General features: G+C 44.7%; 2 pseudogenes; one reads left to right on the plus strand and one right to left on the minus strand.

Annotated features, from left to right (window-relative positions):
• The first annotated feature begins 232 nt into the window (after positions 1–232).
• Positions 233–1,005, plus strand: LOC119358475 (annotated as a pseudogene).
• Positions 1,006–4,781: 3,776 nt separating this feature from the next.
• The window catches only part of LOC119358476, a 50,226-nt pseudogene continuing 32,434 nt past the window's right edge, over positions 4,782–22,573 (minus strand).

Below are 22,573 nucleotides of genomic sequence, written 5' to 3' on the forward strand. Positions count from 1 at the left end.
ACGAAAAAACATCCACGAGCGCACACGTCGCACGCCCCATCTCCCACAAACCCCCCTCTCTCTCCGGAGAAACTTGCCGCCGCCGTCCAACCCGAATCAGCCGCTCTCCCTCGTGCTCCTGGCCGCCAACGCCCTCAAGCCGTAGCACCAGGCGGTGCTGCCTCCGGCTCCGAGCCTCCGACACCTCCCTCCTGACCGGTGCTCGCTGGCAGTCACGTCGTCCAAGCCCAAGATGAAGGCCAGCCCCGAATCCCTCTTCGGTTCCTCGTCGCCATCCGGCAGCAAAGGGTCTCTCTCCCATCACAATCAGCTGCGGCTTCCTCTAGCCCTCCTCACTGCTGACACCAAGACCAGATCCACGCCGTGGGAGGTGTCCGCCGTCGGCGACCTGAGGAACATTGCCACCTCGAGCCTCAACCTCAACTCGCTCAAGCATAGCCTCGACGCGCTCCATGGCGACTCCGCCTGTGACCTCGAGGCCTCCCACTCCCGAATCTCCAAGCGCATCAAGGTGACCACTCTGATCCCATTCCTTTTGCAATCCTTAGCGCATCGATCGATCCTGAGATGTGCCTGGATGTGATGTGATGGATCACATTCGGTGTCTCTTGATGTTGTTCACTTAAGATGCAGATGCAGAGCTCCCTGCAGCTGGCGGAGAAGGAGCATAGGAAGATGTTCGAGAAGATTGCCGATCGAGGAGATGAAGGTACAGTCTCATTCGATTTCATGGTTGATCCAGTGTTGGTCGTGAGTGCTACAGTGTATCTAAATATAATTCATGTCGTGAAATTACAAGAAGTTGATGACAGAGGTGCACTTGTCTTCGTCTCGAGGTACTGCAGCGAGCGAACACATACATCTTCGAACTTTAGTTCAGTTATTTACTAACTTGGTTGGCACTGATCAGTTTGCAAGATGACCTTACCTGAGATGGCAAAGTCCGTGGCCAGAGTTATTGATGGCTTGCGCAGTCGCTACAACATCCCACCTACGCGAGCTTAGCATAGGTGTCTTAGTTGGTAATCACTTCTCCTGTCATCAACTTGACATATGAGTTGATCATGTTCAGTAAATTTTCATGAACGTATGAGTGTTTGTCCATGAAAATTTTCAGGTGTAGTATGTATCTACCAGGAATAGTAATTATTGTTGGTTACAGGTTACCAAAGTGTTGTGGTTCCTTGGTTCCACCTCCTCCTTCGCCATCTACTACGGCACTTGCAAGCTCGTCGAGTCAGTGCTCTCCGCCCATTCGTGCCCTCTTCATCGGTTCGCTCCTGTCCTGCACAACATGTGCCTTGCCGGATGCCTTCGGTGCCCCACTCCTGATCAGGTGTATCATGCAGCACCTGATCAATGCACCAAACTACAAAAGGGCCCAGTGGTGGACTGGTGGGGAGGATGCATCCATGCGGAAGGTCATTACAGAGGAATTCTAGGTGAATCATACCAAGGATCCTGCACAACGCGAGCCTTGCTGTTGTACGCCTTCGAGACATCGAGGCTACGGTAAAGATGGAATCATTTCCTTCAGGAAGGTAACCTCTTGTTTTGGATAGTGCAGTTTTCTTGAAGCTACCTAGCTAGGTATAATGAAGATGATGGGTTCGTTTCAGCATAGTTTCTGTTTCAGTTATTGAGTTCTTTGAAGGCTACAACAATTATAATATGAACCAATTGTGAAGCTCTCATTTGCTTTGATTAGTTGTAAGTTGTTCTGTGGCATACAATTTCAGACTGGTGCATGTGATTACAATGAAAGTGCACATACATGATTTTTTAGTGTTCCCCACTAACTGAAAGCATATTGTTGGAGTAAAAGCTCTCCACTACAGTACCATCCATATGGAAATAACAAACATGCAAACATTCAGACTAACAATCGGATATAGTTCTTTATGTATTTATTAGTGCAATCTTCTTGTCATTGTTTTAAAGATTGCATATGTATATGTGTGACTAGAGGTTATGCCTTATAAGTGTTTCCGTTGATTCGGGAAATGCAAGTAAGGTGTACATGTTAGTTTCCAGTGTTCACTGTAATTTTCTTGTCTTGGACGTAATTTAGATATGAGATATCGGACTTTGATTCTGCATTGAATTTACTAACGCTCTAGAGTCCACCCTACCTAAAAAAATCGCCCTCCGCCACTGATGTACATCACAACTTTACCTTGGAAGTATATATGAGTATGGTGTGCAGTGCACACAAACGAGGACTACGGCCTATGGAATAGGTGTTCCTGGACCTGCTTCCATGTCAAGTCATGTGAGATTTGATCAAAACATGTTTCAGGTATATTCACCATGGAACTTTTTTTATTAATTTGATGAGATCGATTACTTCTGCTACCATTTGATTCTGTAGGAAGGATACATGCATCGTTTTTGCTCAAGCGATGGATCTGGAAGAGATGGGGGTACTTGTTCATGTGTCATGCTCGTTCAAGAGCCTCTCATTGCTCATTCCACAAAGAGGCAAATGAGAATCATGTCTATATGAATGGAGAAGATGTAGGCTTATTCCCATAAAATCTTGTTCAGCAGCCCAACAACAGATAGAAAAGATGACATGGACCACGATAAAGATTTAAGAATCTTTCAGTTCAAATGTCTCTCCTGCAACCATTGTTTCTAGAGGAGATAGCTCTGATGACTTAAGGGTGTCACAGGCTAATGGTGCTGAGCCCCCAAAATGTTTTGTAGTCAATGGATATTTCTGATAAAAACATTAGTTATCGAGTGGATAATAGTGTTTGTCTATCTCAAATATTTAAACTATATTATAGTTTAAATTGTGATTTTGTATTGTTTGAGAGACTGCTAAGAAGCTCATTATATAATCTCTCTATATGGTAATTGCAAGGATTATCAAATGTACAGTTTAATGCTATCCTTCAGAGAATATAAGTTTGATTGGTTGTCTTAGGCCAAACATGTTTAAGTTTGAGCAAGTTCATAGAGAATGATATCATAAAATTGCACTATAAGAAGTTTGACTTACGAAAACCTAATATAACATGTGGGGCAAGGAAATATACTTGAGCGACATGAGGTGGTCGCCCCTATAGGGAAAGTAGATATTTGTCCGAGTGATGCATGCTACACTCATGTTCATCAAATACAATGATCTTTTCATCAATGTATCTTTATATAAGTTTGTTGTTCCGTGGCAACGCACGGGTAGTCGACTAGTATCACTAATGACATGATCAAACATTACTTATACCCATCGTTCCTAGTCGATTTTCTACTTCTTCCGCTAGATAATTATTTTACTAGATTTTTTATTTCCGTTAATCGTATCAAGTTAGTTAATTAAGTCTATGGTTTTTTTCTATTTCTTGGCTTACTCAGTAATTTCTCAAAGAAAGAAAAACTACTATGAATTGTTAGAAGATACTTGTTATACGATGGTAACAGTTTTTGTATGAGACATCTTGTGGTAATACTTATTATAATCGATTTCCAAATGAAGAAGGGCAAGCGTTGTGGAGCTCTAAGGCCGAGACATGGGTGACGGGACTGGACGCTACGGCCCTGGCGAGGTCGAGCCAGGTCTTTGCCGGAGACGAGTTGTACAGCCGCTGGCGGCGATGATGACGAGGATTAACAGGTGTTGGTTGAGTGGCAAAGATCCTTTCGTATTTGATCGTCGCCAAAATCAGATAGCGATCTCGCCGGAGGCAAGGATAATACAGCGAGCGACAGCCATCGTAGCGGTAGTGGGCCGGCCCAGCGGCAAGAAAAAAAAACACTATTATCTATTATTCTACAAGAAGTGGGGTTCGAGCTCACATGCAATCGTGGAGACACTCAAGGCAATAACGGATGCACCGCAATAACTTTGACGTTTTACATCTAAAGACAGTGTTATTTAGCCCTTGTTTCAGTTCTATTATAAATTATTTGACAGAAGAAAACCTATATTTTCAAACAGAATTCACAATTTTTTAAAAGTTCATCGATTTTCATAAATCAATTCAGGGATTTCGAAAAAAATATTAACAAAATTGAATAAAGTTCATCAGTTTTGAAAATTATTCACGAAGTTGAAAAAAGTTCGCCGGATTAAAAAAATGTTCACAAAATCAAGAAAACGTTCATCAATTTTGGAAATTGATCAGAAAAGTTTATAAAGTTCACTATATTTTGAACAATGTTCATGAATTTGAAAAAAGTTCACTGGAATTTTTTAAAAAATATCGATTCTGAAAAAAGTTCGTCGGTTTTGAAAAAAACTTTCAACGATTTCAAAGAAAACTTCATCGATATGATTTTTTTAATGAATTTGAAGAAAAATTCCATGCATTTAGCAAAAAGAAAATGAAAGAAAATAACCGAACAAAACTGTTCCCAGAAAAATAAAAAATAAAAGAAAAAGAAAAAAGTGACGCAAAATGAAGAGGATAAAAAGATGAATAGATGTGAGTTGGCATGGTGGATTGAATGACCTAGTAGTTACTTCTCTATGCTCTGAACAGAGAGGTCTTTGGTTTGAACCTAGCTGTCGCACCCTTTTTTTTGCGCTTTAACAGATAAGACTTAGAAATTTAAGCGGGTCGGCCCAAGAAGAAAGCCATCAGGCGGTTCCTTTTTCAATACAAGAGGAAGGTATCGTTTTCCCCCCAAAATCCTCTCTGATGGATCAATTTCCCCCTCAACTCTAATACCATATCAATCAGCCCCTCAAATCTCTAAAACAGGATCAATTCCCCCTAAAGTGGTTTTGGACTTGATTTTGAGTGGTTTTGACCCAGACCGTGCACTTCTCTCGGTTATGACTGTGCACTTCGCATCTTTAGTGCGCCCAGCTCGCCTCCAAGGCCGGCATGCTCGCCGCTCGCCGTCTTCATGGTCTCGACCAGGCTGCCGCAGAAGTACTCCCACTCCATGCCTACACGGACACCGATGCTTCCCGAGAAGCCATCTGATGCCATGCTGCTGCTCAAGTCCGACTGCGCAGTGCGGGAACCGCTCTGTGTGCCTCACACCGCCCTGACCGGCGTCCCGCTAGGCTACCGCAGGAGGCGAACTGCATCAGCACCGTCGAGGCGCTCATCCGGCCGCCCGTGATCACGCTCTGCTGCACCAGGCCCGCATTCTCTTCCTCCCAGCGAGCGGCGACGGTGTTCGAGGCGGCAGCCACGCAGGCGTCGTTATGGATGAGTGTCTCCAGCGTGTCGAGGCTGCTGGACGATGGCGGCAACGTGATCTCGTCGTCTTCGAGCTCCGTCGTAGGCTCTTGTGGCTTGTCTCATCATCAGTCAATCGAGGAGATGCACGATTACGCATTGGATTCAGGGCACCTGAATCCTAGAGATCCATGATTCGTGTGTAAAATATCATTTTAGTTAAGGTCTATTTTTTTTTCACAGTAGAGCACGTACGTGAAACAGTTCGACTAACATAACTGCCACATGAACACATGATTGCATAGCCTGGATTTTTTAGAAAAGGGGGTATTCCCCGGCCTCTGCATCAGATCGATGCATACGGCCTCTCTTATTAATAGCCTGGATGTATTCTAGCACTCCCTCCGATCCATATTACTTGTCGCTCAAACGGATGTATCTAGTACTAAAATACATCTAGATACATCTGTTTCAACAACAATTAATATGGATGATCAATCCATGGACAACGAAAGGTTCAATGTTAGACAAAAAAAGGTGGCTTTTGCAATAATCTTGAAGGCAAAGCTAGGTGTCAACTGTCAACCAGTGAAGAGCTAGCAAAATTGAAGATAATTCCCTGGAGGCTCAATAGCAGGGGGGGCCTAATTAACCTAGAACGATCTGACCATCATGGGTTGATCAGATCCGATCAGTGATTACATCGTACAGATTAGGCCACATGGAACTAAGCCAAGCTGAGATAAAATTTGGTCAGCACTTCCATTTGTGTAAAGGAAACGGAAGTGGCTAGCATGTATGTATCACATTTGCATGTGTGGCGCCATTTCGTACTGCATGCTCTCGCTGGTCGAGAACTGTGAGATCCAATCCTGATAGTAAAATATACACTAGGGATTTGTCTGTTCCCTCGTTTCATGTGGTGGTAATTAAGCTGGCCACAGATTGCCTAATCAGGCCTGCTTTGTTAAGTAGTATTACTATTATCCTTGCTTAGTTATTTTGTTAAACTAATACAGTTGCAAGTGGCCCCTAGGTCCCAATTTTCTCTACCTTGTCTAAATCAACCCAAAAGTTAAACCAGCTAAACGTTCTCTAACCTGTCCAAACTAACCGTGCAAATTGACCCTATTTTGATGGACTCTTTAGCAATATTAAAATTTATTAAAGTTACACACACATTTTATCAAAATGTGCGGACAATTTATAATTACATAAACATTTTGTAAACTATGGGAAGAGTTTTTCAAATAATGTTTGCATTTTAAATTCTATGAATATTTTTGTAAATATGTGAACATTTTTAAAATGCCATGATTCTTATACGAAATGAACATATTTTAAAATTACCTACACATTTTTTAAGTAAAAGCGAACTACGAAATTAACATATAATGAAACGAAAAACAATCCCAGCAACTAGAGTGCTTGGCTGTTATTCTACTACCCCCTCTGTTCCATAATATGATGGAACCAACGATATGCATTTGGTATTCTAAATGTACATATTTTTGTCTATAAACATGGTCGAAATTTGAAATGTTTGAATTTAAAAAGAATCTATACGCAATACATTACGGAATGTATGGAGTACTATTTACTTGAAATCCCAAAGGCTCCATCGATCGTGTATAATTTATTAATTGTTGGTGGTTGACGAAATGTAACGATATATGTATTATTAACGAGAGCTGCTATGATTAAAACCATTGATGAGCAGCTTAGGTGAAAAAAGGCATTACTCTAAAAAAAAGAATGCATGTGTGTAGGTTTTTGCTCAACGAAAGATGCATGAACTAGTTTTGGATGTGAAGCTGTCCGTGAAGAGCTAGCCAGTATATAGTTAATTACCTCAAGGCAAAAGTGGTGGAGACCTAACTTGGATCCGATCATTGACTGATCTCACCGTATATAATGCTAGTCGATCAGCCACGTGGAAACTTAATCATGCTAAGGCACTTTCACTTGTGTAAAGGAAACGAAAAATAGACATGATGGGCGTGCACATATCATGTGTGGTGCCATGGTCATGCAAACGAAAAGTAGACTGTTTATGATTCTCCTCCCTAAGTAGTGGTTTATCAAGACGTCATATCTGTGTATTGCTATATTAATTATTTGTTATCCGAATAAATTTCTTAATCAATTTTTCTTGTTGTTCGGTTGTTGGTACTATACGGAGCATGATTGTGTTGCGCAATTAGATTAGACTAGATTAAAATAACTTGGCAGATTGGCACCCTGCAATGCATATCAGTGGGAGATAGGGCCACGAGATCGATTAAGTCCATCGAAACAGCATATGCGTCACAGAGGAAAATGAGTCTGAATGGAACCCTGCCGGTAGATGGTTACACAGAGTAAGATCTGACTACATTGGCGTCAGTTGATTGAGGTGCATGATTAACGCATTGGGTTCATGGCACCTGAATCCTAGAGATCCAAGATTTATCTAGGAAAAACATTTCAGCAAAGAAACTTGTTAAGGTCGATTTTGTTATTTTTACTACAGAGTGCATAACTCGAACCACAGTCAGACTGATATAACTGCTACATCACAGCTTAGCTTGGATATATTATATAAATACTTGATGAAATCCCAAACCACTGTCGATGGAATGTTTTCTTAATTGCTGGTGGTTAATCTGTGATGCAATCTCTCGGTAATCAAAAGCAAGTTGGTTTTATTGGTTACTTCTTTTGTGAAAGGTTGTATTGATTACTTAATCCAAACTACTATGGCCATGACCACCAATCCATGGACAGCGAAAGCTTGAAAGTTAAGATTGAAAAAGGGTTCAGTTGGCTTTTCCACTAACCTTGGAGCCAACGCTAGGTGCCAACCAGTGAAGAGCTAGCCAAAATGAAGTTAATTACCTAGTTACTCAAATGGAAGAGTGGCCTAATTAACCTAGCCCGACTTGGTCATCATGGGCTGATCTGATCAGATCAGCGGTAGTATCGTACATATCAGGCACATTGAAGCCGCCACAATTAGATAGAAAAGAGGATATGATTATAGCCTTATAGGGGTTTTTGCCCGAGGAATGTTGGCATGCAAAAACTAATTAGTATGGGTGAAAAAAGGGTAATTGGCAGGAGGGGAAATGTATGAAGTGGAGGACCTATGGACGAAAACACATGATGAATAATCATTAACTCCCTTCTATTAGGCTAGCAGCACCTTTCACTTGGGGTAAAGGAAGCTAAAAGTGGCTAGTAGCATGATGAGCACGCATGTATGTGTGGCACCTCGCGCCGATGCCCATGCTGGTCGATCGAGATCCAATCCTGATAGTATACAATATACACTCGGGATTTGTCTCTTCCTTGGTTTCATGTGGTGCTAATTAAGCTGGCCACGGATCGGCTAATCAAGGCTGCAGCTAGCTGTTGTGTTAAGTAGTAGGGTTGTCCCTGCTTAGTTCCCTGTTTAAACTAGTACAGTTGGTGATTGGCATGCGCAAATTATCCCTGCAAAATAAGCCATATTGGTGATTGGCCTGCCCAAATTGACCCTGCAAATTAACCACTGTCCACTGGTCTGCCCAAGTTGACCCTGCGAATTAAACCATTGATTTATCCCAAGTGCAGGTCGATACGTGAAAATAGACAAAACTGGCCCTTATATAAACTTCAACACAAAATGACTTCAATCTAAAAATATTTCACGAAATGGCCATCTTTTGCATGACGCCCCGAGCTAGGACGCCATGCTAGAGAGCATGACGCCCCTGGCCAAGGCGCCATGGTAGTGACATGTAGCATGGCACCCCGGCCTAGGGCGCCATGCTAAATAGTATGACGCCCTAGCCCGGGGCGTATGCTATCTAGCACGGCGCCCTTGCCCCGGGCGTCATTCAAAATAGGTCATTTCATGAAATATTTTTAGATTGGGGTCATTTTATGTTGAAGTTTCAGATAAGGACCATTTGACCATTTTCACGGTCGATACAGGCTAGGTCCAGGTGAATTGGGGTGAAGGATCCCATCTGGATTCTGTTCAAGTGCAGCCGTGCAAGGTGCAGGCAGCTCCAGGTGGATGGAAAAATCGATTGGCTAGCTAGCCCAGCTCAGCTTAGATGGTGCTCCACTGGGTAGATGAAGCCAGGAGGAGGTGTCCGAACCTGAACCTGACGGTGCAGCCGACGGCGACCCCACCGTCCACTCCCCTCCGCCGTGCCGCTGTCAGCACCTCGGTTCCTGCACCATGCATCTTGATTGTCTTCATCCGGTCTGGTATGCCGCGATGGCCAGGATGCAAGTGAGAATCACATCACATGTCATGCAGTGATCGAGCTTAACTGGCTGCTAGACTTACGCTCATGTTGTCATGTCATGGAGCATGCTCATCACATCACAGAAGTTTGATTGTGTTCACCGAGTCTGGTATGCCGTGATGGCCAGGATTCATGGCAAGTGAGAATCACATCACGTGCACATGCATCTTGGTCGCACAAGCTTGATTGTCTTCTTCCATTTATGCCGTGATGGCCAGGATGCAGCTGAGAGTCACATCACATGCAGGTTAATTAAGGCAGCTTGGTCATTTTCACCCACTGACAGACAGATTGATGGTTTACTACCACAGTTGGTCTTGTTATGGAGCTACACGTAGCTGTTGGATACATCGGATCTGACGGGGCCAAAAATATCCGGTCTGACGGTGTTAACAACGAGAGGTTGGGGGGCCCATCCCTATCAGCTGGATGAGTTTGAATTGGCAACATGGACTGATTGTTCAGAGCAACCGTCTCCACTAGGTCTTTATCTTTTGCCGGCTCTGAATTTATAGTATTCCATTCAGTTGTCCTAGATGTTTTCCTTGGCTGGCTCATCCTCCTTCCTTGCTGGATGGAGGACGCTCTCTCTTCTCTGTCTTCTCTTGCACTTAAAATCTGCTTTGAGTGATGCATATTCCAATAATATCCAGGTTTGAGGATTCTATTCCCATATAGTATCTGCTGTTGGACCTTTGAGCTTTCATGTAGCTGTTGGCTTTAGCTGCCAGCAGTGCCCTTTAGCCTAAGGAACAGTTCATCCGGAAAGCAACCCCACCATTATTGTACTATACATGCACATTCATTCAAAGAGGAAAAGACATCTCTCCTTCAAAATATTCTACTACTAATTATCTCTCTGCAGAAAGTGTCCTTTTTCCAAGTACATGTAGAGGATATGTACATCAGACAACAAAGAAGAACAGAGCCATGCTGATGCATACGAAAAGTATAGTAGTAGTCGTAGACACTCACCACTGGAATCCGCTGCATTGCCGACTGCCCGAAAAACTCGGCAAAGTCCCTAAAAACCTCGGCAAGGCCTTTGCCGAGTAAAGTTCTTGGCAAAGGGCATTCGGTGTACACCTCTCTCTCAGGCAAACTCCAGTAGTGGGTGTATGATTCTCTGTCCCTAGCTAGTACTCCTTCTATAAACAACAAATGTAAGACGTTTTAGGTCACTAATTAGTGCAAAGGAAGTATATATCAATTTTGTCCCAGCAATTGGTACGTCAAGATGTCATGGACTCATGGTATCTGTGTATCGACTATAAATTATGTGATCCAACTATTTTGCGTGTTAACTGTGATCTAATGGTTAGTATATTGTGGGAAGTTGTATTTTTGTCTAGTCAGCAGCCCCGTTATGCAAAATGTCATGTCACTCACTTGCTCCCGCATAAGAGCATCTCCAGCCGTTGGCCCCCCAGGAGCGCCTAAAATCGCCCTCTGAGGGTGAGCCGGCGCAAAAAATCGACCTGGGGCCGAGTTGGTCCCCAGCCGCCGGCCCCAGGGCCGTCCCCAGGCCCTTTCAAAAAAATTAAAAAATATAGCAAAGTTCAAAGTTCGGCGAAGTTCGGCATATATTACATTAAAAAAACGGGGTTTTATTCATAATATATATAATTAAAAAAACTGGCTAAAAGTGGAGTAGTCACTGTCGTCGCCGCCGTCGTCGTCGTCCGGCTTCTCCTCCTTGACACGGCCGTCCCTGGTGGACCCCTGACCGGCGTCGCCTATGCGGGCTGGTGGCGGCGGCGCGGCGTCGTCGTCGTTGTCCTCGATACCGATGATTCCTCCTTCGTCGCGGCCCCGGCGGCGTTGCGTGAATCGCCGCAAGGCGGCGCACTGGCGGTCCCTCGCCATCTTCACGGAGTCCGCGCCCGCCCATTCTAGGGACGCGTCGTCGTCGAGCTCGACATCGCCGCCGTGCTCCGTCTTCACCGCAGGGAGGCCCGGCTCCGTCTTCACCGGCGCCAGGCCCGGCTCCGTCTTGGGCTTGACGAAGCACGGAGGAGCCGACGAGGGGGCGCGCCGGCCGCCCTCATTGATGACGATGTCGGCGCTGCGAGTGCGCCCAGCCGAGCGGCGTCTCCGCCACGGGCTCGGCCTTGACGCCGAGCAACGCCTGAGCACTGGACGAGTGTGAGGAAGAGCGGGAGGAGGAGGAAGAAAAGGAGGCGCCGAACCTCCTGGGCAACCATTGCCCGTCGAGTCGGCGGTGAGCCGTGGCCGTGGCGGCCGCCCTCGCCGGGGGGTATGCCAACGGCGGGTCGTTGCCGCCCTCGAGGTACGTCAGAACACCCTCGAGGGTGCGGCCGGGGACACCCCACCACAGGCGGCGTCTGTCGCTGTTCTTCGGTCCGGCCACCACCGGCGCGCCTTGGTGGACGCCATCCTCTGCTGCTGCCGGCGCTGGAAGTACGCCGTCGACGCCGCTATGTTGTCGGCGGCGTACTCGGGGAGGGCGAGCTGGGCGTCGGTGAGGGAGGCGCGCACGACGTCGACCTCGTCGGCGAAGTACCCCGGTTTTGCCACGGCATCGGGCAAAGGGGGAATGGGCACTCCCCCGTTGCTGAGTCTCCACCCCGTTGGCCCGGCGCGCATGTCCGGCGGCGCCGGGATGTTCGCCTGGAACAGGAGCCAAGACTCCTGTTCGCGGAGCAAGCGGCGGCCGAAACCGTTGGCCGCGGCCTCATCTCCGGGGAATCGCTCGGCCATCGGGAGAGGGAGGGAGGGAGAGGGAGGGCTCGGCGGCGGCGCTCGGGAGAGGGAGGGCTCAGCGGCGGCGCTCGGGAGAGGTAGAGGGCGGGGTAGGGCTGGTGTGGCTGGTGTGCCCAGAGGCGAGGGAGGCCACCGGCTTATATAGCGGCGCCGCCCCGTGTGTACGCGTGCGAGGGAGGGGAGGTGTCGGCGCGCTGCCCCGTGACGCGCCGCCCATGAGGAATCAATGGTAAGGCTGACCGGCGGCAGCCTTGCCATTGATTCCCCGCGGGAAACCGAGGCGTTCGGGGAAGAAGACGCGCGGTGTCGCTGATGCGGCGGGCCCGCGGCTCTTTCACGCCAAAACCACTCGCCTCGGCGCCCCAGATCGCCCTCCAGCGCGCCGGGTTTGGCCTGGGTCCGCCGGCGCTAAATTCGGCAGAGGCCGGCGAAAATCGAGCTCCTGGGAGCGTGACGGGGCCGATTTTTCTGCACCGACACGAAAAAAACGTCTAGAAAATCCTTTCTGGAGGCGCCGCTGGAGATACTCTAAGCTGCACCCATTCTGTTTACAACTAAAGGGTACTCTCTTTTTGTTGTGGTCAACATGCAATGCATCAGTGGGTGATGGGGCCATGAGATTGATTTCAATCCATAGAAATAACATACTCTCTCCGTTTCAAAATACTTGACTTCCATTTGTCTAAAAATAAATGTATTTATATATTAAAATATGTTTAGATACATCTATATTTTAACAAATGGAAGTCATGTATTCTGAAACGTATCACAGAAGAAAATGAGTCGTACCACTCGTAATAATAATTTAATGAACAGAACCCTGTAATAAATGTTGAGGCGGAGTAATGGTGATTAAGACGATAGCAACTTGAAATTGAGGCAAAAAAAAAGGAATTAAGATAAAATGCCATCTTCGAAAAAAAAGAATGCAATGTATATATGTTTTTGCTCAAGGACAGATGCTTGAACTAAACCTGGATGTGAAACTGTCAGTGAAGAGCTGGCCAGTCTGTCGTTAATTACCTCCAGGAAAAAGCGGTGGAGACCTAACTTGGATCCGATCAATGAGTGTTCTCATCGTACATAAAGCTAGTAGATCAACCACGTGGAAACTTAAAGCTGTTACATAAGGCACATTCACTTGTGTAAAGGAAATGAAAAGTAGACATGTCGTGCATATATCATGTGTGGCGCCATGGTCATGCTAAGTAGACTGTTTATGCTAACGAAAAGGCATTGCTTCATAGGTAACTCAGACATGCTCTCCCGGCCAGGTGAAAACTTAGGATCTAATCAGTGGCGTAGCTAGGGGGTAGCCAGGGTAAAAATATATTTGTATTGATGGACCACCCTGCCTTATTGGGCTGGCTACGCCCCTGGATCTAACCTTCAGTGGTTGAATCCAGCAACAACGGCGTTTGCACGGCGTTATCTTTCTTGAGGTATTGCTTTTGGAGAACCTTTCTCACAGTTCTTGTGTTGCCAAATACAGTGGATGGTGATGCTGCTAGTTATTTGTGTGTCATTGGTCGCGTCGGTTGTCCATCTTTTTTTTCTTTTTTTCGTCCGCCAAAGGCATAGCTTTGGTCTTCCATGACTTTGCTCATTGTCGGGGTGATCTTTTGTGTGCGTGCATTGGTATTGGCTATGTGCATCCTAATTATACAGAGGTCGGGTGTATGATCATTGTGTCTGTATCCCTTTGATGCTTCATTATAAGTTAATAAAATCATCCTTTATCGAAAAAGCTAGTATACCATTTTTTGTCCCCCAAGTGGTTTGTCAAGACGTCGTATCTGTGTCTTGACTATATTATTTGTTATCGGACGTCCTTAATTGATTTTTTTTTGTTGTTTAGTTGTTGGTATTATATGGAGCACGGTTGTGTTGCGCAATTAGATTAGACTAATTTAAAATGACTTGGCAGACTGGCCACCTGCAAATTGCGTTAGCTAGTAGTCCATCGAAACAGCATATACGTCACAGAGACAAATGAGTCCTACCACCAGTAATAATTAACTGAACTGAATCCTGCTAGTAAATGGTGACGGAGAGTAAGATCTGACTGCATCGGCATCAGTTGATTTAGGAGCATGATTAACGCATTGGGTTCAGGGCATCTTAATCCTAGAGATCCGAGATTTATTTATAAAAAGCATTTCAGTAAAGAAATTTGTTAAGATCGATTTTGTTATTTTACTATGGAGCGCATGCCATGAACCATGATCTGACTAATATAACTGCCACATCATAGCTTAGCTTGTATAAATTATATTAGTATTGCTTGAAAGTTCAAACCACTGTCGACGGAGCATGATTTCTTAATTGCCGGTGGTTATTCTGTGATGCAATGTCCCGGTAATCACAAACAAGTTGGTTGTATTGATTACTTAACAAAAGCTTCTATGGCTATGACCAATCCATGGACAGCAAAAGCTTGAAAGTTAAGACTCTCAAAATAGGGTTAAGTTGGCTTTTGCACAAACCTTGGAGCCGATGCTAGGTGTCAATCAGTGTAGAACTAGCCAAAATGAAGTTAATTACTTAGTTGCTCAAAAAGCAGAGTGGCCTAATTAACCTAGCTCGACCATGCCATTCTGGGCTGATCTGATCAGACCAGTTATCACATTGTACATATCAGGCACATAGAAGCCACGATAAGTAGAAAGAAAAGAGGATATGATTACAGGAGGTTTTGCCTGAGGAATGTTGGTGTGCGAAAAAAATCGATATGGGTGAAAAAAAAGGTAATGAAAAGGAGGAGAAATGTATGAAGTGGAAGACCTACAAATGAAAACACATGATGAATAATCACTAAGTCCCTTCTAATAGTAAAGATACAGATGAGCCATATGCAATGCATTAGTGGTAGGAACAGCCACGAAACTGTTAGCCGACGTCCATGTAAGTGAGAAGATTTGACTAGACTACTTGCAATAATTAACCGAACCCTATTGGTAAATGATGATGGGAGGGGGGGGGGGGGATTTGCCAGCATAAGCGTCAGCCGATCAAGATGATGCATATTCAACCCATTGGATTTAGGCCACCTGGTCCTAGAAATCCCATCATTTTTCTGTAGGAAACATTTCAGCAACTTTAGAAATTGTGCAGGTCCATACTAACTTGGCTTGTGTAGGCTCATTTCTTTTAGCGGCTTAAATAATAGGGCCTATCTAGAACTCAGTCGACTGGGACTTACAAGTCTCGATTGAGTGACGCTAGCGTAGTTGTGGTGCTATGAGCAGCATGGCTGGAAGCTGTGATCATTCGTACGACATGCTACAAACGGTGACGGCAGGTGTTGTGAGATGTGCCGTGAGCAACAATGATAGATGTTGCGATTGGTCAGACTAGATGCTGCAAACAGCAATGACGACTGGTGGGGCGACGTGTTGCCAGCGATGAGGGCACAGTAGTAGAAAAGGGGGCAAAGGTCCAGGCCGGGTCAGCCCATTAGTTCCGGTACAGTTCAGAACCGGGACCAATGGGGGCATTCGACCCGGTTCATGAGCCCAGGGGGCCGGCCGGGCCACATGGGCCACTGGTCCCGGTTCGTCTGGACCTTTTGGTCCCGGTTGGTGGGACGAACCGGGACCAATGGGCCTGGCTCCTGGCCCACTATCATTGGTCCCGGTTGGTGGCATGAACCGGGACCAAAGGCTCCCCTTTAGTCCCGGTTCATGCCACCAACCGGGACCAATGAGGTGCCTATATATACCCCCTCAGCAAGAGCAGAGCACACTGCTCTGTTTTTTCTGGCCGAGGGGGAGAGGGCTTGGTGGTGCTCTAGCTCACCTCCTATGCACACAAGGTGTTCGGCGCTCGTCCTGTCTATGATTCGGATGTGGTATATTTATTATCTTTATACTATTGGTTCATTTATTGTTTATGAAAATTATGCCGACCAACGTGACATAGATTTTATTTATGTAGGATGTATGTGAATCGGAAATTCCAACCGACCCTATTGTCGAGAGGTTAAATTTAGTTGAAGAAGAAAACAATTTCTTGAAGGAAAAATTAAAAAAATGAGGAGGAGAAGATGATATTGGAGTTGCATGTTGCAGATGTCGTCGATGATCACAAGATCAAGATGGATGCAATGCGCTTGAAGATGTGAAAGATTAGAAAATATGCCATTCATACTGAGGCTTGGTATCATTATGCCGTTGGATCAATTGTTACCTTGGTTGCGATTATGATCGCATTTGTTTTCGCATTGAAATGTTTTACATAGTTTCAATGTATGGTTTAATTAATTAGATGCTCTGTAGAGCTATATGTTGTTAAATGAGAACTATGTATGTACTGGTTTTAATGTGATGATGAACTTCTATTAATTTGGACACTTAATTATATATAATGCACGCAGATGAACCGGCAATGGATGTACGGTGACAGACACACCTCCGAGTACATTAAGGGCGTGCATGAGTTTCTCGATGCGGCTGAGGCAAACAAGCAGAATGGTTTTATGTGTTGTCCATGCACTAAATGTGGGAATACGATGTCTTACTCTAACCGGAAAATCCTTCACTCCCACCTGCTTTACAAGGGTTTCATGCCACACTATAATGTTTGGACAAGGCATGGAGAAATAGGGGTTATGATGGAAAACGACGAAGAAGAAGAGTATGATGACAACTATGTGCCCCCTGAATACGGTGATGCTGCAACGGGGGGAGCTGGTGAAGATCAAGACGAACCGGACGATGTGCCCAATGATGCTGCAATGGGTGAAGCTGCTGAAGATCAAGAGGAACCAGACGATGTGCCCGATGATGATGATCTCCGCCGGGTCATTGTCGATGCAAGGACGCAATGCGAAAGTCAAAAGGAGAAGCTGAAGTTCGATCACATGTTAGAGGATCACAAAAAAGGATTTTACCCCAATTGCGAAGATGGCAACACAAAGCTCGGTACCATACTGGAATTGCTGCAGTGGAAGGCAGAGAATGCTATGCCTGACAAAGGATTTGAGAAGCTACTGAAAATATTGAAGAAGAAGCTTCCAAAGGATAACGAATTGCCCGACAGTACATACGCAGCATAGAAGGTCGTATGCCCTCTAGGATTGGAGGTGGAGAAGATACATGCATGCCCTAATGACTGCATCCTCTACCGCGGTGCATACAAGGATCTGAACGCATGCCCGGTATGCGGTGCATTGCGGTATAAGATCAGACGAGATGACCCTGGTGATGTTGATGGCGAGCCCCCCCAGGAAGAGGGTTCATGCGAAGGTGATGTGGTATGCTCCTATAATACCACGGTTGAAACGTCTGTTCAGAAACGGAGAGCATGCCAAGTTGATGTGATGGCACAGTGAGGACCGTAAGAAAGACGGGAAGTTAAGAGCACCCGCTGACGGGTCGCAGTGGAGAAAAATGAGAGAAAGTACTGGGATGAGTTTGCAAAGGACCCAAGGAACGTATGGTTTACTTTAAGCGCGGATGGCATTAATCCTTTCGGGGAGCAGAGCAACAATCACATCACCTGGCCCGTGACTCTATGTATGCATAACCTTCCTCCTTGGATGTGCATGAAGCGGAAGTTCATTATGATGCCAGTTCTCATCCAAGGCCCTACGCAACCCGGCAACGACATTGATGTGTACCTAAGGCCATTAGTTGAAGAACTTTTACAGCTGTGGAATGGAAACAGTGTACGTACGTGGGATGAGCACAGATAGGAGGAATTTAACCTAAAGACATTGCTGTTCGTGACCATCAATAATTGGTCCGCTCTCAGTAACCTTTCAGGACAGGCAAACAAAGGATACCATGCATGCACGCACTGTTTAGATGACACTGAAAGTATATACCTGGACAAATGCAGGAAGAATGTGTACCTGGGCCATCGTCGATTTCTTCCGACCAACCATCAATATCGAAAGAAAGGCAAGCATTTTAAAGGTGAGGCAGATCACCGGAAGAAGCCTGCCATGCGTACCGGTGATCACGTACTTGATATGGTTAATTATTTACACGTAATCTTTAGAAAAGGTCCCGGCGCACTAGCTGTTCCGAATGACGCTGAGGGACACGCACCCATGTGGAAGAAGAAATTTATATTTTGGGACCTACCCTACTGGAAAGACCTAGAGGTCCGCTCTTCAATCGACGTGATGCACGTGACGAAGAACCTTTGCGTGAACCTACTAGGCTTCTTGGGCGTGTATGGAAAGACAAAAGATACACCTGAGGCACGGAAGGACCTGCAACGTTTGCACGAAAAAGACGGCATGTCTCCGAAGCAGTATGAAGGTCCTGCCAGCTACGCTCATACGAAAGAAGAGAAAGAAATCTTCTTTGAATGCCTGCTCGGTATGAAGGTCCCGACTGGCTTCTCGTCGAATATAAAGGGAATAATAAATATGCCAGAGAAAAAGTTCCAGAACCTAAAGTCTCATGACTGCCACGTGATTATGACGCAACTACTTCCGGTTGCATTGAGGGGGCTTCTACCGGAAAACGTCCGATTAGCCATTGTGAAGCTATGTGCATTCCTCAATGCAATCTCTCAGAAGGTGATCGATCCATAAATCGTACCAAGGCTAAGGAGTGCTGTGGCGCAATGTCTTGTCAGTTTCGAGCTGGTGTTCCCACCATCATTCTTCAATATCATGACGCACGTCCTAATTCATCTAGTCGACGAGATTGTCATTCTGGGGCCTGTATTTCTACACAATATGTTCCCCTTTGAGAGGTTCATGGGAGTCCTAAATAAATATGTCCGTAACCGCGCTAGGCCAGAAGGAAGCATCTCCATGGGCCATCAAACAGAGGATGTTATCGGATTTTGTGTTGACTTCATTCCTGGCCTTAAGAAGATAGGTCTCCCTAAATCGCGGTATGAGGAGAGACTGACTGAAAAAGGCACTCTTGGAAGTGACTCAATAATATGCAGGGACGGATATTCTTGGTCTCAAGCACACTACACAGTTCTACAGAACTCTACCTTGGTGACCCCGTATGTCGATGAACACAAGAACAGTCTGCGCTCCAAACACCCGGAGAAGTGCGACAACTGGATTACATGTGAACACATTAGGACTTTCAGCAGTTGGTTAGAAACACGTCTCAGAGGTGACAACACTATTTGTGATGAGCTGTACTTGTTGTCCAGGGGACCATCTTTGACTGTATTGACTTACAAAGGATACGAGATAAATGGGAATACATTTTACACGATTGCCCAAGATCAAAAGAGCACCAACCAAAACAGCGATGTCTGCTTTGATGCAGCAACCGAGAGGGGAAATGACACATATTATGGTTACATAGTGGACATATGGGAACTTGACTACGGACATGATTTTAAGGTCCCTTTGTTTAAGTGCAAATGGGTCAATCTGTCCGGAGGCGGGGTAGAGGTAGACCCACAGTATGGAATGACAACAGTGGATCTAAAAAATCTTGGGTACACTGACGAACCGTTCGTCCTAGCCAATGATGTGGCACAGGTTATCTATGTAAAGGACATGTCTACCAAACCGAGAAAAAGAAAAGATAAGGAAGCGAATATATCATACGATGAGCCAAAGCGCCACATAGTTCTTTCAGGAAAAAGGGACATCCTGGGAGTGAAGGGCAAGACAGACATGTCTGAAGATTATGAAAAGTTTCATGAAATTCCTCCCTTCAATGTTAAGGCTGACCCTAACATCCTGATAAACGATGAAAATTATCCATGGTTACGGCGCAATAAGCAAATGACACAAGCGAAGAAAAAGTGAAGACTTTCTCCCGCAACTATTATGATGATACCATGCCAACTTTATAACACACGAGTATGCTATGCCAACTTTTTCAGAGTTAATTTGAAAACTATGAATTTAGGTCGAATTTTCTCTATAGGTGCATTTATGTTCATTTTTTTACTAAAGTTAATCACAAACTTGTGATTCACACAAATTTCAAAGAATTCAAATTTTAACTATTTAAATTTGAAAACTAATGGCACTAACAAAAAGTTTATAGTTTTTCTAAAACTAATGGAACTAACAGAAAGTTTATAATTTTGCTGACCTAAAAGCAAATAGAATTAAAAAATAAAGCAAAAACAAAACAAAATAAATAATGCAGAAAACAAAACAAAAAAACTGGAAAAAAAATAAAAATGGCAACAAAATAAGTATAATTTGAAAACAAAAATGGCAACAAAATAGACCTAAAAGCAAGTATTTTGTTGTAAGTAGAAACAAAATAAAATAAATAAAGCAACAAAAAAACAAAAAAGGTGTTTTCAAATTTGAAAACTAATGGCACTAATAAAAAAATTATAATTTTTCTAAAACTAAAAGCAAAAAGAATTAAAAAATAAAGCAAAAAACAAAAAAAATAATGCAGAAAACAAAACAAAAAATCTGGAAGAAAAAAATAGGGCTCGCCCCTGGCCCATGACCATTAGTCCCGGTTTGTGCCACAAATCAGGACTAACGGGTTGGTCCTCGTTGCGCTCAGAGTTTAGTCCCACCTCGCCAACCGAAGGGCGCTTACACCGGTTTATAAGTCTGCGTCACTTGTGGGACGTGGATGTAGTGTCCGACACCGACGGCCACATGTATCTCACACAGACGATACTTGCTAGTTAGGTTTCCTCTACCGCTTGGCGACCCTCGACGACCCTCGTTCCCGATAAAAGAAAGAGGAAGAAGAGGAAAAAAAAGAGGAGAAGAATCTATTCTTTCTTCTCCTCTTTTTTTCTTCTTCCTCTTCTTTTTTTATCCTTGAAGCTTTGTCGAGGCCACCCCAAACCCTAGAGAAGCAGTGTCGAGGCCACTAATTAATATTAGTTCTACGTTTGCCACTAATATATTCATCTGTCATGTTTGAATAATAATTGCCATGTTGTAAATATTTGTAGAAACTATGGACACCGCCCGAGACGAAGTACAAGAAGAGTTGTTGGGGGACATAATCGCACGAGGAAGTGATGCCGTCTGCTCGTTGTTTCTCAACGACACCGATGGTCTGGAAGCAGCTGGCTATGATTATGATGGCTTCGGTGACTCAATGCCGGTGCAAGAAGGAGACCGTGAGGACGGCTCCGGTGACCCAATGCCAGTGCAAGAAGGAGACCGTGCTGACGGCTTCGGTGACCGAACCGAGTCCGGCCAGGTATATATATTAGTTAACCCTGTGCCGACTAGATAATTGATGCATTCATTGTTTTGGTATGTACACATATTAATTAAGTCTTTGTTCTTTTTTCTGGCCCTCCGGATCGGGCACAACTTCGGTAAAGAGACGAGGCCCGAAGAAAAAGTTGAGCTCGGATGAAAGGTTTTAGATCATAGCAATCACGCCCGACGGCCAACCGATTGAACCCATCCGGACAAAGAATGCATTTGTTGCTCAGTGCGGGGTTCTGGTTAGGGACAAGATCCGATCAGCATCCAGCAATGGTTAAAGCCGGCTACAGAAGACCCTGAGGTGTCTTATGTCAATGATATGCAGAAAAATGATCTTTGGACTGAGCTGAAGTCAAATTTCACCCTACTGCCAGAGGATGATCCGGAGAAGCCAGTTAAAGAGCAATTAATCAAGTCTTTTGCTCTTAAGAGGATGGCAGACCTATTCAGGAGGTGGAAGAAAGAGCTGAATAATTTTGTCGATAAAAAAGAGACACCAGAATTAAAGGGCAGATATGAGAAGATCAGAGATCACTGGCCCGCATTTGTGGCCCACAAGACATCGGAAAAGAGTAAGAAGATGTTGGCGATAAACAAGCAAAATGCTGCGAAGAAGAAGCATCACCATCGCACTGGGTCAGGTGGCTACCTCGTAGCCCGGCCTAAGTGGGCCAAGACTGAGAATGATCTAGTTGATAAAGGGATCGAACCAGAGACAATTAACTGGCCAGACCGTTGCCGGATTTGGTTCTTCGGGGCTGGCGGAACCTTGGACCCTGTATCAGGGAAGTGCATTTGGACGGACGATCAAATGGAAATACCAGTCAAGAGGCTTCAATAGTATATCTGTGACGCCCGGGTAATTAAGCTACAGTGATCCTTTGCTAATGATGCCACGTCACCTCGTTTGTAGTTGCTAATCTCGAGTTAGTTCGAAACCGATTCAAATTCAAATTTAAAATCAGGCAAACAACAAAAGTTTTCAAAAATTAAAACTAAAATGTTCGGGTTGTGTCAAATAAATCGTAAGAAATTATGGAGGTGAAACCACATTTTTATAAAATGTTTAAATGCTCAAAGGAAAATAAAACAGCAGCAAAAGAAATTAATTAAATGCCTTGGTATTTTATAAAATACTAAACTATATTATTTGGGGGTTAAACCTTTTGTGGCAGAGGTATAATTAGTGTTACTATTTAAGGTACAACTTTTATGTTTTATAAAACTATAATAAAATAAAACAGTAAAAGAAAAGGGAACAAAAAAAAGACAAGAAATTACAGCCCCCCCCC

This window comes from Triticum dicoccoides, chromosome 2A (assembly GCF_002162155.2).
Source record: "Triticum dicoccoides isolate Atlit2015 ecotype Zavitan chromosome 2A, WEW_v2.0, whole genome shotgun sequence".
Taxonomy (NCBI): Eukaryota; Viridiplantae; Streptophyta; class Magnoliopsida; order Poales; family Poaceae; genus Triticum; species Triticum dicoccoides.